This window comes from Leucopleurus acutus (genome assembly GCF_964270905.1).
Source record: "Leucopleurus acutus genome assembly, chromosome: 17".
Classification (NCBI taxonomy): domain Eukaryota; kingdom Metazoa; phylum Chordata; class Mammalia; order Artiodactyla; family Delphinidae; genus Leucopleurus; species Leucopleurus acutus.
The window spans coordinates 77,720,876-77,739,577 of record NC_139159.1 but is presented as its reverse complement, the minus strand read 5'-3'; the positions used below and the strand labels follow the sequence as shown (position 1 = coordinate 77,739,577).

Here is an 18,702-nt window from a genome sequence, read left to right as displayed (position 1 = left end):
TCTCAGCTCACCGTTACCAAGCACCGATATCCCTATTTATCAAACCCCGCCTGGCTCTCCAAGGCGTTTCCCATCAAGAATGGGTTCTCCAAGATGGCCTTAAAAGCCCTGGACAACCTTCTGTCAGTCGACCTCCCCAACCACATCCTCCCTCCTCACAAGCGACAAGCCCAATTACAAGCTCATGGCTTTGTTAATGCTCTTGTCTCTTCTTGTGATGTTATTCTGATGATTTCAATTTCACACATCTCCTTCGAGATTCAACCACATCAAATACTACCTTTTATGTGTTACGGTCCCTTTCCTCAACTGGGCAGCAGCAGCAGCAGTGGGAAACTCAGTCCCTCCCACCACGATACTCACAAAGCACTTCATGCACAATGCTACTACCATTTCTAGCTTAGCTCTGCAGCTTCCGACCAAAGCTTCTAAAAATAAAGATAATTACTAAGTCTCCAAATGAGCTGATCATTTTGTTTCCTTTCTTGTATTATCCTAAGTTTTGATCCTGTAACACTGATCATTCTATATAGAATCTGCATGGGAGCAATATACACTGAAACAGAAGTATGTGAAATGTAAACGTTTACATAGATAATTCTTGTTATTGTTGCTGGAAAAAATTCTTCCAGGGTACTTTTAATTTTGACATTTTTCTATAAAAATAAAATATACATATGGTGAAAAGTTAAAACAGTATCATAGAATATAAAAGTAAAAGAAAGTTTCTCCTATACCCATACTCCAGAGGTAATAATAAAGAATGTTATATACTCTTTCAGAAATTTTCCATGGATAGATCAGCACACAGGCATGCACGTATACAATCTGTTTGAAAATTGTAGAACTAACGGTGGATATGAGCTAAATTAGCTTTGTTTTCCTCAGTAAAAAGCAATAAGTCACATGTCACCTGCTCCACTGACTTCAGCTTTAATCAGTAGAAGAAAATAAATACCACATTTTATTTTTATTTATCCATTTATGCTGTAATTGGGAGTACCTTTAGCGAGTTAGAAGATTTAACAAAATTAGGTACACTGAAACTTACCAGAAAAAAGGATTTTTAATGTTATGTATACATTTGTCAAAATATTTAACTACCTATCTTCTTTTTAAATAACAAAGCATTTTTATAATTTTGAGAACTTAGATGCATAATTTAATTCCCTAATCAGCACTCAAAATGTTATTCCTTGCATCAGTGACGTTTAACATTTGAAGTAACATGGAAAGTCATAAAGGTAAGATTAAAAAATTAGAAAAAATTATATATTTTACCATATATTAAAGTTTGAGATATGTCTATGATTTTAAAGAGGAAAGTAAAATTTAAAAGAAAAAATATATAAAATACCTCATTTCCTCTCCAGTCAACTTTGCAAATCTTATATTGCTAAAATACCTAGTTGTTACATTAAGTAAGCTTTGAAATATGATGAAATATAATATTTCACTGTTTAAGATTTATTTAAGAAAAAAGTTTAAAGCCCGATGTCATGTTAAAGCATGTAGGTCTGCATGTACTGGACCTAACACACCACATAGCAATGGAAAGAGCCCCATTCCTGTCACTGGCATCAAACAGATCTGGTTTTCAGCACAGCTCAGGCCCCTGTGACCTCCTGTGGTAACATTCCAAACTGCTCAAAACTTCTGTTTTTTTAGGCGTTGTTCAATCAACAATTTTGCATTTTCTGCTTGACTGAAGATTATAAGTAGGTTGATGTTTTTATGAAGTCCAATAAAGTAATATGCAAAGTAACAGAAGTGTACAAGATGATTTAATGAAATCTTGAAACTGTCCCTAACTGGGAGTTTCATATTCTAAAACTCAGACTACTACCCCTCCGGTCTTCCCTAGGGAAGGGAAGGCACCGGACACCTACCAAGGTGGATTTAACCTTTTAGTAAATTGGAGCATATGAAGGTCAACCATAGAAAATCCAGCCAGATGTTCAAGGTGGAACACATAGGGGATCTGACTTTCACTAATCCCTAGATTACATTTGTTACAAACAGTTTAATGTACCAATGCCATCTCCCAGTGCAGAAATAATAAGCAAATGTGTGATTAGGTTTTAGATGATGGAGGGGATTAAAATGCTATGCTTTCAAACCATGGACACCAAATTTCTGTCAACCTGGAAATCTAGTGTCAGTTATGTCTTTTTCGGCTTTTGTTTTTCCATTTCTTTTTGTTGTTGTCTTGGTCCCGTACGGAGCCTCCTTAAGCAATAGCCACTTACATTTTAGCCTACCAAATATACTAAAATCCACTAATCCTCTAAAACACAGCAAAATAACCTTTGAATTTAAATAAGTTAAATTTCCAATGTAAGAAAAATTAGTGAATTTTCATTAAAGCTGCTTAAGGGCTTCCCTGGCGGCACAGTGGTTGAGAGTTCGCCTGCTGATGCAGGGGACGCGGGTTTGTGCCCCGGTCCGGGAAGATCTCGCTGGGCCCGTGAGCCATGGCCGCTGAGCCTGCGCGTCTGGAGCCTGTGCTCCGCAATGGGAGAGGCCACGACACTGAGAGGCCCGCGTACCGCAAAAAAAAAAAAAACTGCTTCAATTCTCTCACAGAATCAAACACATCTAAATTGACATTTTCCTTTGTCCCAGCAACTCCATTTCTACAAATTTACCCTACAAATATACTTGGATAGATTATAAAATATTACATACAAAGTTATCCATTTAAAGCACTGTCTTTAATAGCAAAACACTGGAAATCATCTAAATGCCTATAATTAAGAACCTGGTTACTAAGCTAGGGCGCAGCCATACAACGAAATCACATACAGCTGCTTTACAACGTCAGGAAACTCTTTATGTTCTGATAGGAAAAGGTCTCCACCAAATAACTGTTTAGTACACGTACACACACACACAGTGTAAAACAGTGTAAGAATATATGTTCATATTCCTTTGTATATGCACAGAAAATAGCTCACTTCTTCTATATAAGAAACGAGTAACAGTGATTCACTGTCAAGGGGGAAATGCAGCGGATAAGAAACAGGAATAGGTCTTTCGCGGTATCTCTCTTTTACATTGTTTTAAAATTTTGAATTATGTGAATATTTTACCCTTCAAATTTTAAATCTTTAAACACTTTGGCAGCATTTTTTTTAAATATTGGAACAGAATAAAATAAGAATGTATACAGAGATTGCCATGTTTATATTTTGCGTCTTGGCTGAAAATCCAGAGCTTGACTCTCTCTTGATCATTCATTTAAGCTCTTCATTAAAATATTCTTTCACTGAAACTGTGATGAGGAATTTACCTGGACTGCCTATCCCACTTGAAGCAACAGACGTGTTTCTGGAAACTACATGCACAATATTTTATCTTGAGAATCCAATAATACTTCCAATGCAATGGGGTTCACATAGTGAGGGAGAGAGGAATAGGTATCTATCCAAAAAACACTGACTGAGGTCTGATACATTGGAGAAACTGTACTGGGTGCTGGGAAGAAAATACACAGAATCTGTGGCATGTAAACAAACGAATTTAATATAATGTACACAGTGTTGCAGAAAAGGGACTAACAGCTTTGGAACTTGGAAAATTAATCAAAAAGCTAGCAAATGCATGCTAAGTTCTTAAAGGATGAGGAACAGAGTTTGCCACGCAAAGAGCCGATGAGTTCTTCTGTGAAGTAAAGTAACCCTGGGTAACACCAGTACACATTCCCTCATCTGACCAGTTAGACGGTGCAGTTGATACATGGAGTTTTACTCCCCCCCCCCTTTTTCTCCTTTAACAGTACAAAATAGAATAAATCACACAAGTAATCATGACGAGCTCCTGCCACTGTAGAGCCAGTCAGTGAACAAGCTGAGACATGGACTCCCATTTCCTCACCCCACATCCTGGGTTCCTGCAGAAAGAACCAGGGTGAGAAGAGGGGGTAGTTCTCTGCGGCCAACACAGAGGAGAAATGAGGACAAAAGCATGAAAAGGCAGGCCAGGTTCTTAAGGTCAACACTGATATACTAAGGGTCCAGTAACAACAGGGAGATACTGAGAGCTGTCAGCTAAGGAGTGAGGTGATGGGCACCAGCCTCAAGGAAAGGGGGGCCTGAGCAGAAATGGAATGGATGGAGTGTGGAGAGAGAGCGCAGATGACATCACAGCTGGATGATAAGACAATCTGTCCCATGAACAGCGCATGAGGGATGGAACTAGAGGGCTTATTTCTATTTGGACAGAAAGCCACCAGAGAGGCAAACCCTTCGTATTCAGAGGAGGCATCAAGCCCACAGGACACCCGGGCTGGAGCAAACACAGGCGTGCCTGCACACCTCTCCCCTCCCTTGCCCTCTACCCCTAACCTAATGCCCAGCTTTTCACGGCTTCTAAAGCACCAGCTCACTGAGGTTCAGGCTTCTGCACTTGTTCCCCAAGACTGGAACACTTCTGGGGACTTTTCCTGGAATAACAGCCTTCTCTTTGGCGCCTCGGCCTAGATTCCACTTCCTAGAAAGACTGTCTTTGAATTCCCAGACTAGTTACCCAAAACAACGCAGCATTCCAGCATGATACTCACCACAGGTGTTAACTTCCTACTAAATGTCTGTCTTCTCCAACAGACTGCCAGTCCCCTCCCCACACTTAACTCCTTTCCTGGTCCTAACAAAGCTGGGAGGCAGGAAGGGGCAAGGAAAGGGAACGAGAGACTGCACGGAGAGGGCAGCCTGGCAGGGGTTGCAACTTCCCCAGAGGAAGCAGCCAGCCTGTGCTAACCTAACAGGGGCGAAGCCAAAGAGAACACACTCTGGGATCTCACTTCCTCCTGCAGACCTGCTGCTGGTGGCTCCACGGGGGAGGGGCAACCCAAGCAGAAGCCAGAGAGGGTGACAGTGTCTGCTGATGCAGCCCTCAGGCACCCACATCAGCCCCGGGCACAGAGCGGAGGAGGGTGAAAGAGGAACTGGTGAGGCAAAAAACAGCAATCCAGCCCCACATCTTTGGTAACTGAAGGAAGCTTTAAACAGTGTCTGATGCCTCCAGTACATACAAAAGTTTCCTTTGGGGCTTACACCACATATAATATTACACAGCAAAATACTGAAAAGTAACGAAAATCATTTTAGAGATCACTTATTACGACAGTACTAAGTAAATAATAATTATCATGACTTTGTTGACAATGGTTCACCAGGTTAAGGGCTGCATGTTTGCCTTAAGGTCTCTCTTTATTCTAATGAACTTATGATCTATCACCTTCATTTTACAGAATAAGACCCTGAGGATTCAAATGGGTTCGAAGCTTGCCAAAGGTTGGACAGTTCGTAAGTACCAAGGCAGGATTCACGCTAAGATTCAGCTAACGTTAAAGCCTGTTTCATTAGCTGTTTAAAAGCTATGTAATAAAAATTCATGAAAGGTTCAGATAAGTATAAATATTGCAAATCAGCCTGCACAATTAACTACTAGGGCAGACAGTAATATGGTCAAAAGCTGCCCCCCCGCCCTTTCCCAAGGACCTTAACTATGTGTGAACTTACTAAAGGACAGGGGTTAGCCTGGATCTATAATGAAACAAGAAGTCCACATAAGCAGAATGATAATACCTACACGCTCCACATTCAGCCAGCTATTTCAAAATAATACAAGAGCCTAGTTGGAGGATTTAAAATGATCTTAAAATATATGTAGTGTTCACAGCCATTGTAAATTCTGTTTGACAGATTACTAAAATGTTATTATGCCTTCTGGTCAGAAAAGATATTCCTTAACCTCCAACATGACAAATGTTTTCACAACGGAATTATTTTATTTAAGCAAACCAAACCTAACAGAACACCTATTAGATTCAAACCAGAGTTGAGTACACTAAAACCTGCCCAGACTAGACTGATTCATACAGCTCATGATCTTGCAAATAATCTTCCATAAACAGAAATAAACGGCACAGCAGAATAGAGATGCATATCACTATCTGGTAAGAATAGGCTCATCATAAATACACAAAAATATACCATCCGGGGAGCAAAAAACAGTCAATACTTTAAATATTAAAATGCTTGGAAGTAAACCTCTTTTTATGAAGACAAGACAGTGTTAATAGTTGTATGCAAAGTCTCCTTAAATACATACACAAGGCATAAGATTAAAACATACGCACAAGGAAATGACAGTCAAATTCCTCCAGGGAGGAAAAGGAAGATTGATAAGGAGGGAGGGAGAGAGGCGGGAATTACAGCTGACCCTAGAACAAGGAGGGGTCGAGGGCGCTGATCCCTCCCACAGTCCAAACTCCGTATGTAACTTATAGTTGGCCCTCCGTATCCACAGTTCCTCTGTATCCACGGTTCCGCACCTGCGGAGAAAACCATTATTTTCTATTCTTAAAAAATCTGGGTAAAAGCGGACCTGCACAGTCCAAACCCATGTTGTTCAATAGTCAACTGTAATTCTACCCATCATGGATAATTAACAAGAATATAACAATAATACTGGCAGCCGGAATTTATTTACTGACTATTGCCCAGGTATTTAATCCTTGTAACCATGCAGCAGAGTAGATGTAATCTTCATTTTACAGAAAGGGAACAGCTGCTTACAGAATCCAGTGATTTAGCTAAGATCCCAGAGCAGGCCCGGATCTAGGATTCCAACCCCAGTGTATCTGATTCCTAAAGCCATGCTCCCCTCCAGTTTCTTAGTATCACTGTAGTAAAGGGATCTTGATTTTGAGTGAGAAAAAATTCTTTGGATTATTACTTAGTTTTGGGGGAAACTAACCAAGTTATTACAAGTATCAAAAGAAATGATGTTTATCAAAGTGCTTTGAAAACTATAACACATAATGCAAATACAGGTTATTCTTGTTTACTCAATACAAAGCCTAAATTGTGATGACTGATTTACACGTATCTCACTGTAGAACGGATTTCAAGAAGAATTTGTGAAACCAATATGATTCTACAAATTCAAATCAAGGTTAACTAAAAAACTCTGAGCACTACTCAGAATTATTATAACAAATTTTATCAAATTATTTTTAAGAGAAAAAACATGCTTCCAGTGTACTGGCCCCTTTTCATCCCCTTAAATATATGCAGTCATTCACCAAAAAAAAGGCATCATGGCAGAAAAAAAAATACAAAGATAAGACATGTTGATCATTCAATGCCCCAGTGAAATGTAAATTTATCATCTAAACAAGGGGAAAGACTCAAAGACCTTCAGAAATGAGGAGGTCACTGGATTTTGGTACTAAAGTCTAACAATTTTCAAAATAAACTTCTGATTGCAAAGGTTTTTGTGTGTGTGTGTGTGTGTGTGTGTGTTTTTAAGAGAGTTTGAGCCTTATTAGTAATGGCAATGGGAAAGCTTAAGGATTTTTTTTTTTAATTAATTTATTTTTTGTTGTGCTGGGTCTTCGTTTCTGTGCGAGGGCTTTCTCTAGTTGCGGCAAGCGGGGGCCACTCTTCATTGCGGTGCGCGGGCCTCTCCCTATCGCGGCCTCTCTTGTTGCGGAGCACAGGCTCCGGACGCGCAGGCTCAGTAGTTGTGGCTCACGGGCCCAGTTGCTCCGCGGCATGTGGGATCCTCCCAGACCAGGGCTCGAACCCGTGTCCCCTGCATTAGCAGGCAGACTCTCAGCCACTGCACCACCAGGGAAGCCCGCAAAGGGTTTTTATAATTTTAAAACCATAAACACCAAGGAATGTAAATCAGAGGTGAGATGTTCCTTAAAATTGGTAGAAGGAATCTAACAAGTTGAACAATTGCAGTATTCTAGACGTTACCCTGGTTGCACACACGAAGGCCACAGAACTTCTCAGAGCGCTGGGACAGGAATTACCACCCCCTTTTCTCCTGTACACCTAGTAAGTGGCAGAGCTAAAGTCTGACTGCAGGATTCTCTGACTCTCAAAAGGTTTGCTTCTCCCTCAAAATACTCACAACGGGCTTCTGTGAAATAAAATTCATGTTTTATGGCAAGAAAAGAAAACTTGTAACATAAAAAGGTTTCTCTGCCCTTTGGCCTCCTCTCTCCCCTCTACTGTGCATTGTGGAACTGCATTAGGCATCAACCAAACCTCCCCACTGGCAGAAATACCTGCTCAACCATGAGGAGCAACATTCTAGAATCCACAGGACAACTCCTTAAAAGATACCCTTCCTTCTGAATCTTGTAAGGGGTCACGCTGACCCATGGCCCACTACCTGCTTTGTAAGCTTAGATCTGGATTGTGTAAACTGTCAATAATACATCATTTAGAATACAGCCCTCTGTCTCAAACACGTATATAACTGCGCTTTGGTTTATATACGTGACCTCTGGAGCCTGAACTGGCAGAACAGTTCCCAGAACTTTCTGAGAGGTTGTTCCTGGGTTATAACCCTCAATTTGGCTCAAATAAAATTTCAGATTGACTGATTAATTTCTGTCGACACTTCAAAACAAAACAAAACCTCCTGAGCCAACAGGTAACATAACAGATTAAATTCCACCTCCAATATACAAACAGAATTTTATAGGAATAGTCAGTCAACTGCATTCACTGAATACCCGCTGTTTACTGAGAAACATAACAGGAGCAACACAGGAAGACGAAGACATAATAAAAGTACAACAGCGCAAACTAATTTCCAGGATGCTTCTAGGCACAACAAAAGATCAGGGCTCAGGGTCCCCCAGTTTTACCAGTCCTAATGGTTAACACTGGCAAATTTCTCTCTTGACTCACTTTCATCTGATAGTAAGGAAAGTTCTGAAATAAGTATTTATTGAAACTGGTTGCAAAGAAATGTCTCAGCTTCTACTTAAATCACCCAAAAAAGGCAGAAAGATGAACCTAGACAACAGAGAAGGAAGAGGCTAGGAGTTCTTGCCAACACAAACTGACCAATTCCAAAAGATTCAGGATTACTCTTTTTTTATTTTATTTTATTTATTTTTGGCTGCATTGTGTCTTCGTTGCTGAGCATGGGTTTTCTCTAGTTGCGGCGAGCAGGGGCTACTCTTCATTGCGGTGCGCGGGCCTCTCACTGCGGTGGCTTCTCTTGTTGCGGAGCACGGGATCTAGGCCCGTGGGCTTCAGCAGTTGTGGCCCGCGGGCTCTAGAGCACAGCCGCAGGGTCAGTAGTTGTGGCGAAGGGGCTTGGTTGCTCCGCGGCATGTGGGATCTTCCCGGGCCAGGGCTCGAACCCATGTCCCCTGCGTTGGCAGGCGGATTCTTAACTACTGCACCACCAGGGACGCCCAGGATTATTCTTAATGTATCCCAATGCATTTGTCAAATGAAGAGTCGGTAAACCCACAGACTAAATGAAGACAACAATACATCAGGTTAATTGAAGTCAATAATGACTTAAGTCAGTTACTATTGGGAGGAGGAATGGGATTAACTACTAAAGACAAGAAAAGGAAAATCTACTGTTTAGTTTTACCTGCCTAAGGGTTAAACCACATTTCTCACTTTTAATTGCAAACATCATTAAGTATACTGCAAAAGACCAGCTATCTTAAACAATTATCAGGCTCCAGAGGTCACCAATTAGAGCCCTGCAAGGATTTGAATTAAAAAGAGGTTTTATGATTAGGTGAAGTAATGATCCAAGAAAGAGATTAGTTCTGTTCAGACTGCACTCATTATAAAACCCATTTCCTTTGTGTGAAGAGTCAATGTCTTTCTCATTTATCCCGCAGGCATTATCACACTTTGAGATAGAAATATGACTGTACTAATGATATTCTATAACAGCCATATAATACAAGCATTTTGCTCTCCTTTACTTTCATATCTAATAAGATTACCAATGAATATTTTCTATTGGTTAGATATACAATAATACAAACTCTGTGGGTGTACAGACTGTTCAAAATAAATTCAAAGTAGGATACGATCATGCTTTGGCTCTACGTTTTTAGGTCAGTTTCAGAATCACAGCCAGTCTCTATTTACACAGCAAAGAGTTAGAATAATTGGGGGAAAATAATCCTTAAGACATTAAATCCTATTTTTTCATATAATGATTACTTACAGGTTCACCTTTATAAAAATAATTCTAAAAATAAATAGCATGATCAAGGATTACAACCAGATCCCCAAGAACACTGACTCTGATGCTGTTTAAAAGGCATATTGACGAAATCATGAGAGATATGCTAGAATAATAAACGTCACTAAAAAAAAATGCAGCTTAATATTAGTACAAAACATACAAGAGGGCTTCCCTGGTGGCGCAGTGCTTGAGAGTCCGCCTGCCGATGCAGGGGACACGGGTTCGTGCCCAGGTCTGGGAGGATCCCACATGCCGCGGAGCGGCAGGGCCTGTGAGCCATGGCCGCTAAGCCGGCGCGTCCGGAGCCTGTGCTCCGCAACGGGAGGGGCCACAACAGTGAGAGGCCCGCGTACCGCAAAAAAAAAAACACAAAAACATACAAGATGCCTAGAATACTGTATTTCCCTCACAACTCAATGCTCTTCTAAGCTACCTAAAAACTGCCGAACAAGCATAAAACACTTTTTAAAAACAAAATACAATTACAGCAGAAACATATTTTGTCACTTAGATTTAATCATCCTAGAAAGTTAAAACACTGCTAAACAATCCAGCTGTACACACTATTTAATAGTCACAGCCTCTGAGGACAGGATATATCTCTACACAGATAAATACAAGTATTGAAAATGAGGACACCTTCCCACATCAATTTAAAGCCAGGATGTGTTACCCGTACTAGGTCATTCTCCAGTCACATTTCATATTTTCCTTCTCCGTATGAGTCAGATGCTATCTCTCCACGGTGGACATTCCCACTGGGGGTTTTCTTAAAGGGATTTGTCAAGTTACATATAGATCTTCACATTCTAGACCAAGCTGTACATTAAAATCATCTAGGGTCTTACAGAAAGATAACTACACTGAGGCCGGTGAACAGCATTCTTCTGTCTTCATTTTGTCCTTCAACCATGAAGTATCTGGTTAAGCAATCATGCACTCTAGTGGGTTCCACTTGTCAAATCTACTGACAACTGGGCCATCTATTTTAAGGCTGAAAATACAGATAACTTTTAACTTCACAGAACTGCACTGCATGGCCTACCCAGGTAAATGAGACACAATCAAAGGATAAATACAGAGCATTACTTTGATTAAAACTAACAACTAGCATGTTAGGTTAATGTCTGACTGTCCTCTATTCTCTTTTCTTAAAACACAGAGGTGGGATAATTTATTGATCTACTCTATGAACGAGTAACAAACTAAGATGAGAACACAGAGACTAATAACATGGACAGGAATCCAGAGAAGTGTTCCCCTAGACTTTCAAGAATCTACCAATTTTCACAGCAACAATGGTTACTGGCTCACCAAATGGTCCCCATACATAATCAGATATACAGTACATGTAAAGTATCACTATTTCATCGGGGAAGGGGGATGACAGGAGGAGGATGATTAGAGGAAAAAAAGAACTCTAAGGAGGAAATAATGGGAAAAATTGAAAAGTACTATCTAAAAAAACCAACTGAAATAACTGAAATGCTTATCCTAAAGGATAAATGATTCAGGAGAGAATCATTAACTTATATACAATTATTTCTGCATGTCATACAAAAGAGAGATTAGATTTGGTCGGTAAGAAGGCCAGTGGCATAGAATTAAAACTAAAAGGCAGAGATAGAGAAAGGAGCTACCACTCATTTTAGAGATGAAGATTCTAAAAACAGCATTTTCTGAAGAGGGAACTAGCTACCCTGAAGAGATTTTAAGTTCATCTATAGAGGCCTGACCAGCACAGGCTGGACCCACTTGGCAGGAATGTTCTAGAGAGGATTCAAACGCAAGCTGAACTTGAAGGTTCCTCTCGACCCTGAGATTTACACACGTCCCTGTCATCTGTCTCACTGACTAGCTCTTATACAAATAACACTGTGTTATTAATCATCACATGCCCAGTACCTGGCTCTTCATCATTAATATAACATGCATTCAAAAAATATTTGTTGAGTGAGAATGAATGATGATATTCTTCACGGAAAGGCCCAGTAAGACTTGATGAACTTTTAAGAACACCCAAGGTTCAAATTAAGCAAAACGGAAGTCATCTATCTTTCATTTCCATAAGCAAACCATCTATGCCAGTTACTAAGCTATCATCTCAGCTCCATACACACCATTGGGAAGGCTGGGCAGGGAATCTACCAGCCCCGTTTCTCCGCTGCCGGCGCTTCCCTACAGCTTCTGCATCTGGGGTGCCAGAGGAGGGAGGCAGGGGCACCATCCCTTCCGTTTTGCTCCAGGTTCCTGGCAGCATACAGAACAGGGCTTCCAAATTCTGGCATGACTGATTTCCACATTTCCCCCACATTCTCTGCACCTCCTCAGTAAGCCAGGACCCTCTCCTCAGAGGCCCGAGTCCCAGCCCTCTGAGCTCCCTTTACAAGCTCCTGAGTAGCCAGACTCAACGGGCCTTGGTCCCAGCTCCACAGAACACTTCCTCCTACGTGTCTTCTCTTTGTGTCTCCAGCCCTGATGGTGCTGGCTCGCGGCACAGCCTGTGTTACTATTTATGTTACTTCAGTATTCCTCATTTGCTTTTTCAGTCTTCTAGCACCTCCCTAACCAATCCTCTATATTAAATCTCCTTTGTTACAATGCCTGCCGTGATTCCTGTTTACCTGACTAGATGCTGACGGACACACCACCTTGGTAAGCTCCTGGAAGTACAGTGGAGAGTCCCTGGACTCCACAGGCTGGACATCTCAGTACTATGTGCCAGGCACCACGCTGGGCCCCCATCAGCCACAAACCAGGCAGGCAGTGAAGTGGTGAAGAGGACACAGGGGTCGGGGGGCAGCCCCTGCCTGACCACAGGAGAGTCTCTGGCAAGTCACTAGCTTCGCTGAGCCCTCCTTTCTGCGTGTGTAAAAATGGGGGGAAACCCAGGTTTGTGTGACCTATCCCCAAGTCTGGGGGGTGGAAGTCACTAATCTCATGGCATCAGCACCTTCTAATTTGATACTTCTAGTTCATCATTACTTGGAAACCCAATAAACATTTTCAGAACAGTGATTTATGAATGGTAAGAAGGCCTTCCTGGGCAGCATCTCTTTCACCTGCTGAGAGCGCTTCCTTGCTTGCTTCCTTGGTCTCAGCCACATCTTGGAGAGCTGAGAACAGGAGGTAACTCAAGCACTGTGGGAGTGGTGTGCCTGTTGCTCCCCACTCCCCCTGCAGCATATACCACCACGATCATCAGTGTGTGGGAAAACGGCACCTACGTAATGACATTAGCATAGACGGTCTCCATTCAGGGTAACGTAATGAATATCCTGGAGGCTGAATTATCTGAGCTACATCTCTGATTTCCCTTGTGAAAAGCACAGGAAGACAATGTAATCTGGGACTAGGCAACTGCAGGTGATGTTTACCTTGAGAAGCAGACCTATCGGCACCCTAATTTGAGACGCATAGAGTAAACTTGCAGGAATATATAACCATTCAACACATTATTCAGAGGGAAAGTGTTTATCATCTTCAAAACATTTGCTATTCCAAGAACTAATTAAGTTTACAAACTAATTAAGTCTGGTACTGTGAATACCAGAAGGCAGGAGATGTACAAATCATATTGTTAATTATGCCTCTGACAAAGAAACTGTATTACAGGTATTACATACAAATGCTACAACCAGCCAAGTCCTTTAAATTCCATGATCTCAAGCTTGGGAACAAATGAAGCCAAAACATGAGCATAAAATGAATGTAAAATTAAGCTGCTTAGAGGAGAGTTCAAAAATAGCCCGAAGTGAATGCTTAATCGAGTTATTCTCTCACCTGTTTTTGCTCATGGCACTCCCAGAGCAGCCCATTAACCCACAGCCTGCAGACAAGCACGACTGTCTAGCTCTTTGACACCTGCATTGAGAGTGTATAATTTAATGATGATATGGAAAGAAGAGCTTAATTTAGTGAGACTTGAAGTAATAAAAACATGGGTTCAAATCACAGACCAGCACTTACTTACACTATGACACTGGGAAAAACTAAGCGAGTCAGCGGGCTCTCAGTCCCCTGGACTATCAATTAGGGATACTGAGACCTACGTCTGGAGTTGCGGGGATTGATGATACACCTCAAGTGCCCTGCCTCGACGCCACACACAACAAATTCTCGCCTCCTGCACACTCCAGATTTCTGTATATTAATTCAAGCAGAGGCATATACGAAGAGAAGGCTAATACAAATTTAATGAAAATTTAAATATTAATATAATTAAAGCAAAGATCATCAGAAGAAATCATAGTCACAGTCATCTAGATCCTCTTGTAGTGAGAAATCTGGTCACTCGTGGTCGTGCCGCCCCGGGGCAGGGTCTGGGCACCAACGGTCAAATCAGGAGCTCTCTGAACATGAGGTCGGAGGGCCTTAAGTCCTCTGTCCTAACTCACTCCTTGCTTAGGATTCACTTGGGTGAGTTGCTTATCCTCTCTCTGAAACTCAGTTTCATTGCCTGTCAAATGAGGACCCCCTATTACTCCACACAGTTGAGGTGGAAATTGAGACCACCGGAAAGAGCTACGCAAACATCAGGGGGACCACACAGCAAGGGCCCCGAGGTGATTCCTGTGTGGGAGGGAGGGTCCCTCTAAGTGGGATAAGTAAGCAAGCTGCAGGGCCATCGGTCCTTACAGGGAAGCTTTCCAACTGCAGTTAACAGAGGGCTGGCAGGTTAGACCTTCCCTTTGCCCTTCAGGGCTCGGCCGGCTCTCTAAACTCAGGGCTCTGTAGGAAAAGCAGATCTGCTCCCTCCGCAGAGCAGTGAGGGTGGTGTGCTGGGTAAAGGACACTTTCCCTGCTACAGCTCACAGAACCGTGCATTTGCACAAGGTGTGCAGAAAACTGTGCTTCTGGGATGACTCTGACACAGGACACTGGTCTGCCACGTGACTCCCAGGCTAGAAGCACAGCACACAGTCATTCCACAGGTGCGCAGGGACCACTCAGACGGGAGTCAGACCCACCTGGACCAGCGCCGTCCTGGGGGAACCTCTGTGAGGGTGGAAACGGCTCCCGAGCACCTGAGGTGCAGCTGTGTGGCTGGAGAACTGAATGTTCACTTTTGTTTCACTGTAATGAGTGAATGAATTAAGATTTAAATGTAAATAGCCCCAAGTGGCTAGAAGCCACCCCAGCACAGATCTAGAATACAGCTAAACCTAGACAGGACGTGAAAAGGCCTGTGACAGCAGAAAGAGGTGCCACGAAGTTCGGACACTTCTTGGTTATTCAACAACCAGTTCCTGAGTGCGGACAACATGCCAGCCGCGCTCCCTAGCAAACACCTACCGTCCGTGGGCAGCAGCTGGACAAGCGCACACGGACTCTGGAGCCAGGCTGCCAGGCTCAGTAAGCGCTGGGCACGCTACTGTGTAACACAATGATACCGACTCTACTCTCAGGAAATACATACTCTAGAAAAGCCTACACGTGGCTACTCACAGTGTGAAGTTTACATTTTAAGCACAAATGAAGTATTACAAAACTTCAAGGACACAGTAAACACTTCCAGGTCAGCAGATCAAGGGGAACTTCTGGACAGGCGGTCCCTCAGCTGGCCCTGAACGAACGGGCCTGGCTCCGTGCAGGGGAGCCCTACGCAGGGGGGCGCACGAGCCGCCCCGTGCACACAGGGCCGTGGTGATGTCTGCAAAGCCACCGAGCAGCAGAGTGCAACAAACCCACGCGGTGCAAAGGCGGGAGCACCTGGTGATGTGGCTGAGAAGGCGGGGAGACTGCAGCCAGATTCCCAGCGCTCTGCTGGGTGAGCAGCTCTCCTGTCAGGACTGGAGCCTCGGGAGGCACTGACACGGGGCAGGAGCAGAAAGGCCTTCACGGTCCAGAAGAAGAGAAGCGGCCTTGGACGGCAGCGCCCCACGGCGACTGTGTCGGAACTGGTGCTTTAGTGTCCGCAGCTGTTTGCGCTAAGGTTAAGCTACTTTCACCAAGATGTCACATAAAAGCTGCACAGGAATGAAAAAACATGATAAAGAAAACCTGGGTCTTGAGACCCTCTACAGGCCCTTGTAACTACCTACATCAGAAGAGTGAAGCAAATTTGCAAACTTCAATAATTCATGCAAAAAGTGCAAGATGTGCTGGTATGAATTTCAGTGAAAAAACTCACACATTATACGTTAAACCTGAGGCCGTGGGCGGAACACCGAAAAAAGTGAGAATTACTACACAATAGCACCCGCAATGCCTTCTTGTAAATACAAGGTCATTTTACTCTGAGACTAAAAAATAAGGTATTAAAGAAAATTCTGTTATATAACATCTCTGAGAGAACAACCAAAAAAATCCCTACACTACAACTTTTCTACACGACAGGAAGAAAAGGAGTGATAAGCGACATGTCTGGTAAACATGATAAGCTATAACTAACCGGTAAAACAGATACAAATCGTACTGAAGGATGGGTAAAAATGTGTGACTTCCTTTTTCTTTTCCTCTAATCTACTTCTAGCTTAAATCTGTTGAATTCATGCCTATTTCCTTCAAGCGCATTCAGATCTCCTAAACATTCTCTGATACCTTGTAAGTTTCTTGCTCAACTGCTACACCTGATTCTTCCAGAAATGATTTTTACAAGTCATAGAAAAAACATGTTAAAAGAAAAAAACTTTGCGTGAAACAAGAACCAACGATGCCAAGAATCATGACTGATATTATACATGGGCTTTCAAAAGTCTGAATGCCAAGGAATCACACCTTTACGTAGCCCTTTGTTCACGTTTGAGGCTAAGTCTCACCTGCCTTAGCTGCAGTGATTTTTCAGGATCAATGATATAGTAATAAAAGAGCTATAGTATCATTAAGTATGAGAATATGATTTTCTATTAAAAAATCCTGAAAGTCATTGTAGCCATTAAATAATAGTCTTAATTCTATCATAGAACTAACAAAGGTAAACTTTAAGTGTAACAATTCTTTTTCATTTAACTTTTTGGCAGCATAAAGGGGATAAGAACTCTAGCATGAGCTCTATTTACAATAGCCAGGACATGGAAGCAACCTAAGTGTCCACTGACAGATGAATGGATAAAGAAGAGGTGGCACATATATACAATGGAATATTACTCAGCCGTAAAAAAGAAACAAAACTGAGTTATTTGTAGTGAGGTGGATGGACCAAGAGACTGTCATACAGAGTGAAGTAAGTCAGAAAGAGAAAAACAAATACCGTATGCTAACACATATATATGGAATCTAAAAAAAAAAAAAAAAGGTTCTGAAGAACCTAGGAGCAGGACAGGAATAAATACGCAGACGTAGAGAATGGACTTGAGGACACGAGGAGGGGGAAGGGTAAGCTGGGACGAAGTGAGAGAGTGGCATGGACTTATATATACTACCAAGTGTAAAACAGATAGCTAGCGGGAAGCAGCCGCATAGCACAGGGAGATCAGCTTTGTGCTTTGTGACCACCTAGAGGGGTGGGATAGGGTTAGGGTGGGAGGGAGACACAAGAGGGAGGAGATATGGGGATATACGTATATGTACAGCTGATTCACTTTGTTATATAGCAGAAACTAACACACCATTGTAAAGCAATTATACTCCAATAAAGATGTTAAAAAAAAGAAAAAGAAAAAGAACTCTAGCATGGGAGGAGAACAAGATAAAAGGAAACTATTTAAAAATATTTTTTCCTTGCCACCTAATATAAAAAGTCTCTTTGATCAAATAAAATCCAGAGTAAATCTCCTCCCGCCAGGCAAGGTTAAAAACTCAGGAAGAGAAAGTAAGTAAGATAAATGAGTTTAAGGCACTCTGATGTGTCTCTGGAGTAAAAATTAATACTTTTTAAAAACTAAGATGTGTAGACACTATGCCATAACAAAAAGATGACCTGCTGGCCATATCCTGTATCTAAAATTTTGTATCTTCAGAAACAGGAAATTATAATGAAAGACAAAGTTAGAGATAAGAACTGCAATTTCCTTTTTGTATAGATAAACACATACATAAATAGCCAAGAATTCAGGAATTTTAATAGCAAGAAAGTGGATCAGTAGAAAAATCAACTTAACAATAAGCGTTAAGTGGACTTGAATTATATCTCCAACACAGAAAGCTGCATGACTGTGGTCAAATTACTTAATCTCTGACAGTCTATCTTTTAATTGGCAAAATGTAGATAATAATGTCTAATATGCACACTGTGGTGCGCAACTAAAACAGAAAACAAATGTAAACAATGCCCGACAGGCAGTAGATACTTACTATTTATATTGCTATTATATTTCATTTAGGCACATCTAAGGTGATACCCCTCCCCCCCCAAAAAAAGACACTGTAAATATCGACCCTTCCCAAACACAAAGCTCTTTGCCATCTTCCAACTCTTTCTTCCAGCACAGTCAGGTGCCTGCCTGCTAGAATAGGCACCAAAACTGACCTGTGGGTTGTAGGGTAAGAGAAATAGGAAAAGCAAGTCAATTCTAAGAGTAAAGCACAATGAACAGAACCACTCTGAAACACAACTACCCCAAGGTCATGGTAATGAGGATTCTTTCAAATACCCTGGCCCGTCCAGCACAGAGGGAAACAGGTGCGCAGGAGCCCCCGCTGTGATGGCACTCCCAGTAGCATGTCTTCTCCCAGCTCCAGACCCTGCACCTGGGGACAGGTTAATGTCTTTCTTACCTCTTCCAT

At 42.0% G+C, this 18,702-nt stretch overlaps 1 protein-coding gene across 1 annotated transcript in view; it reads right to left on the bottom strand.

The window, feature by feature from the left end:
* Positions 1–18,702, bottom strand: part of KHDRBS3 (KH RNA binding domain containing, signal transduction associated 3) — a 155,571-nt gene that overhangs the window by 103,316 nt on the left and 33,553 nt on the right. The gene's annotated exons all lie outside the window — the stretch shown is intronic.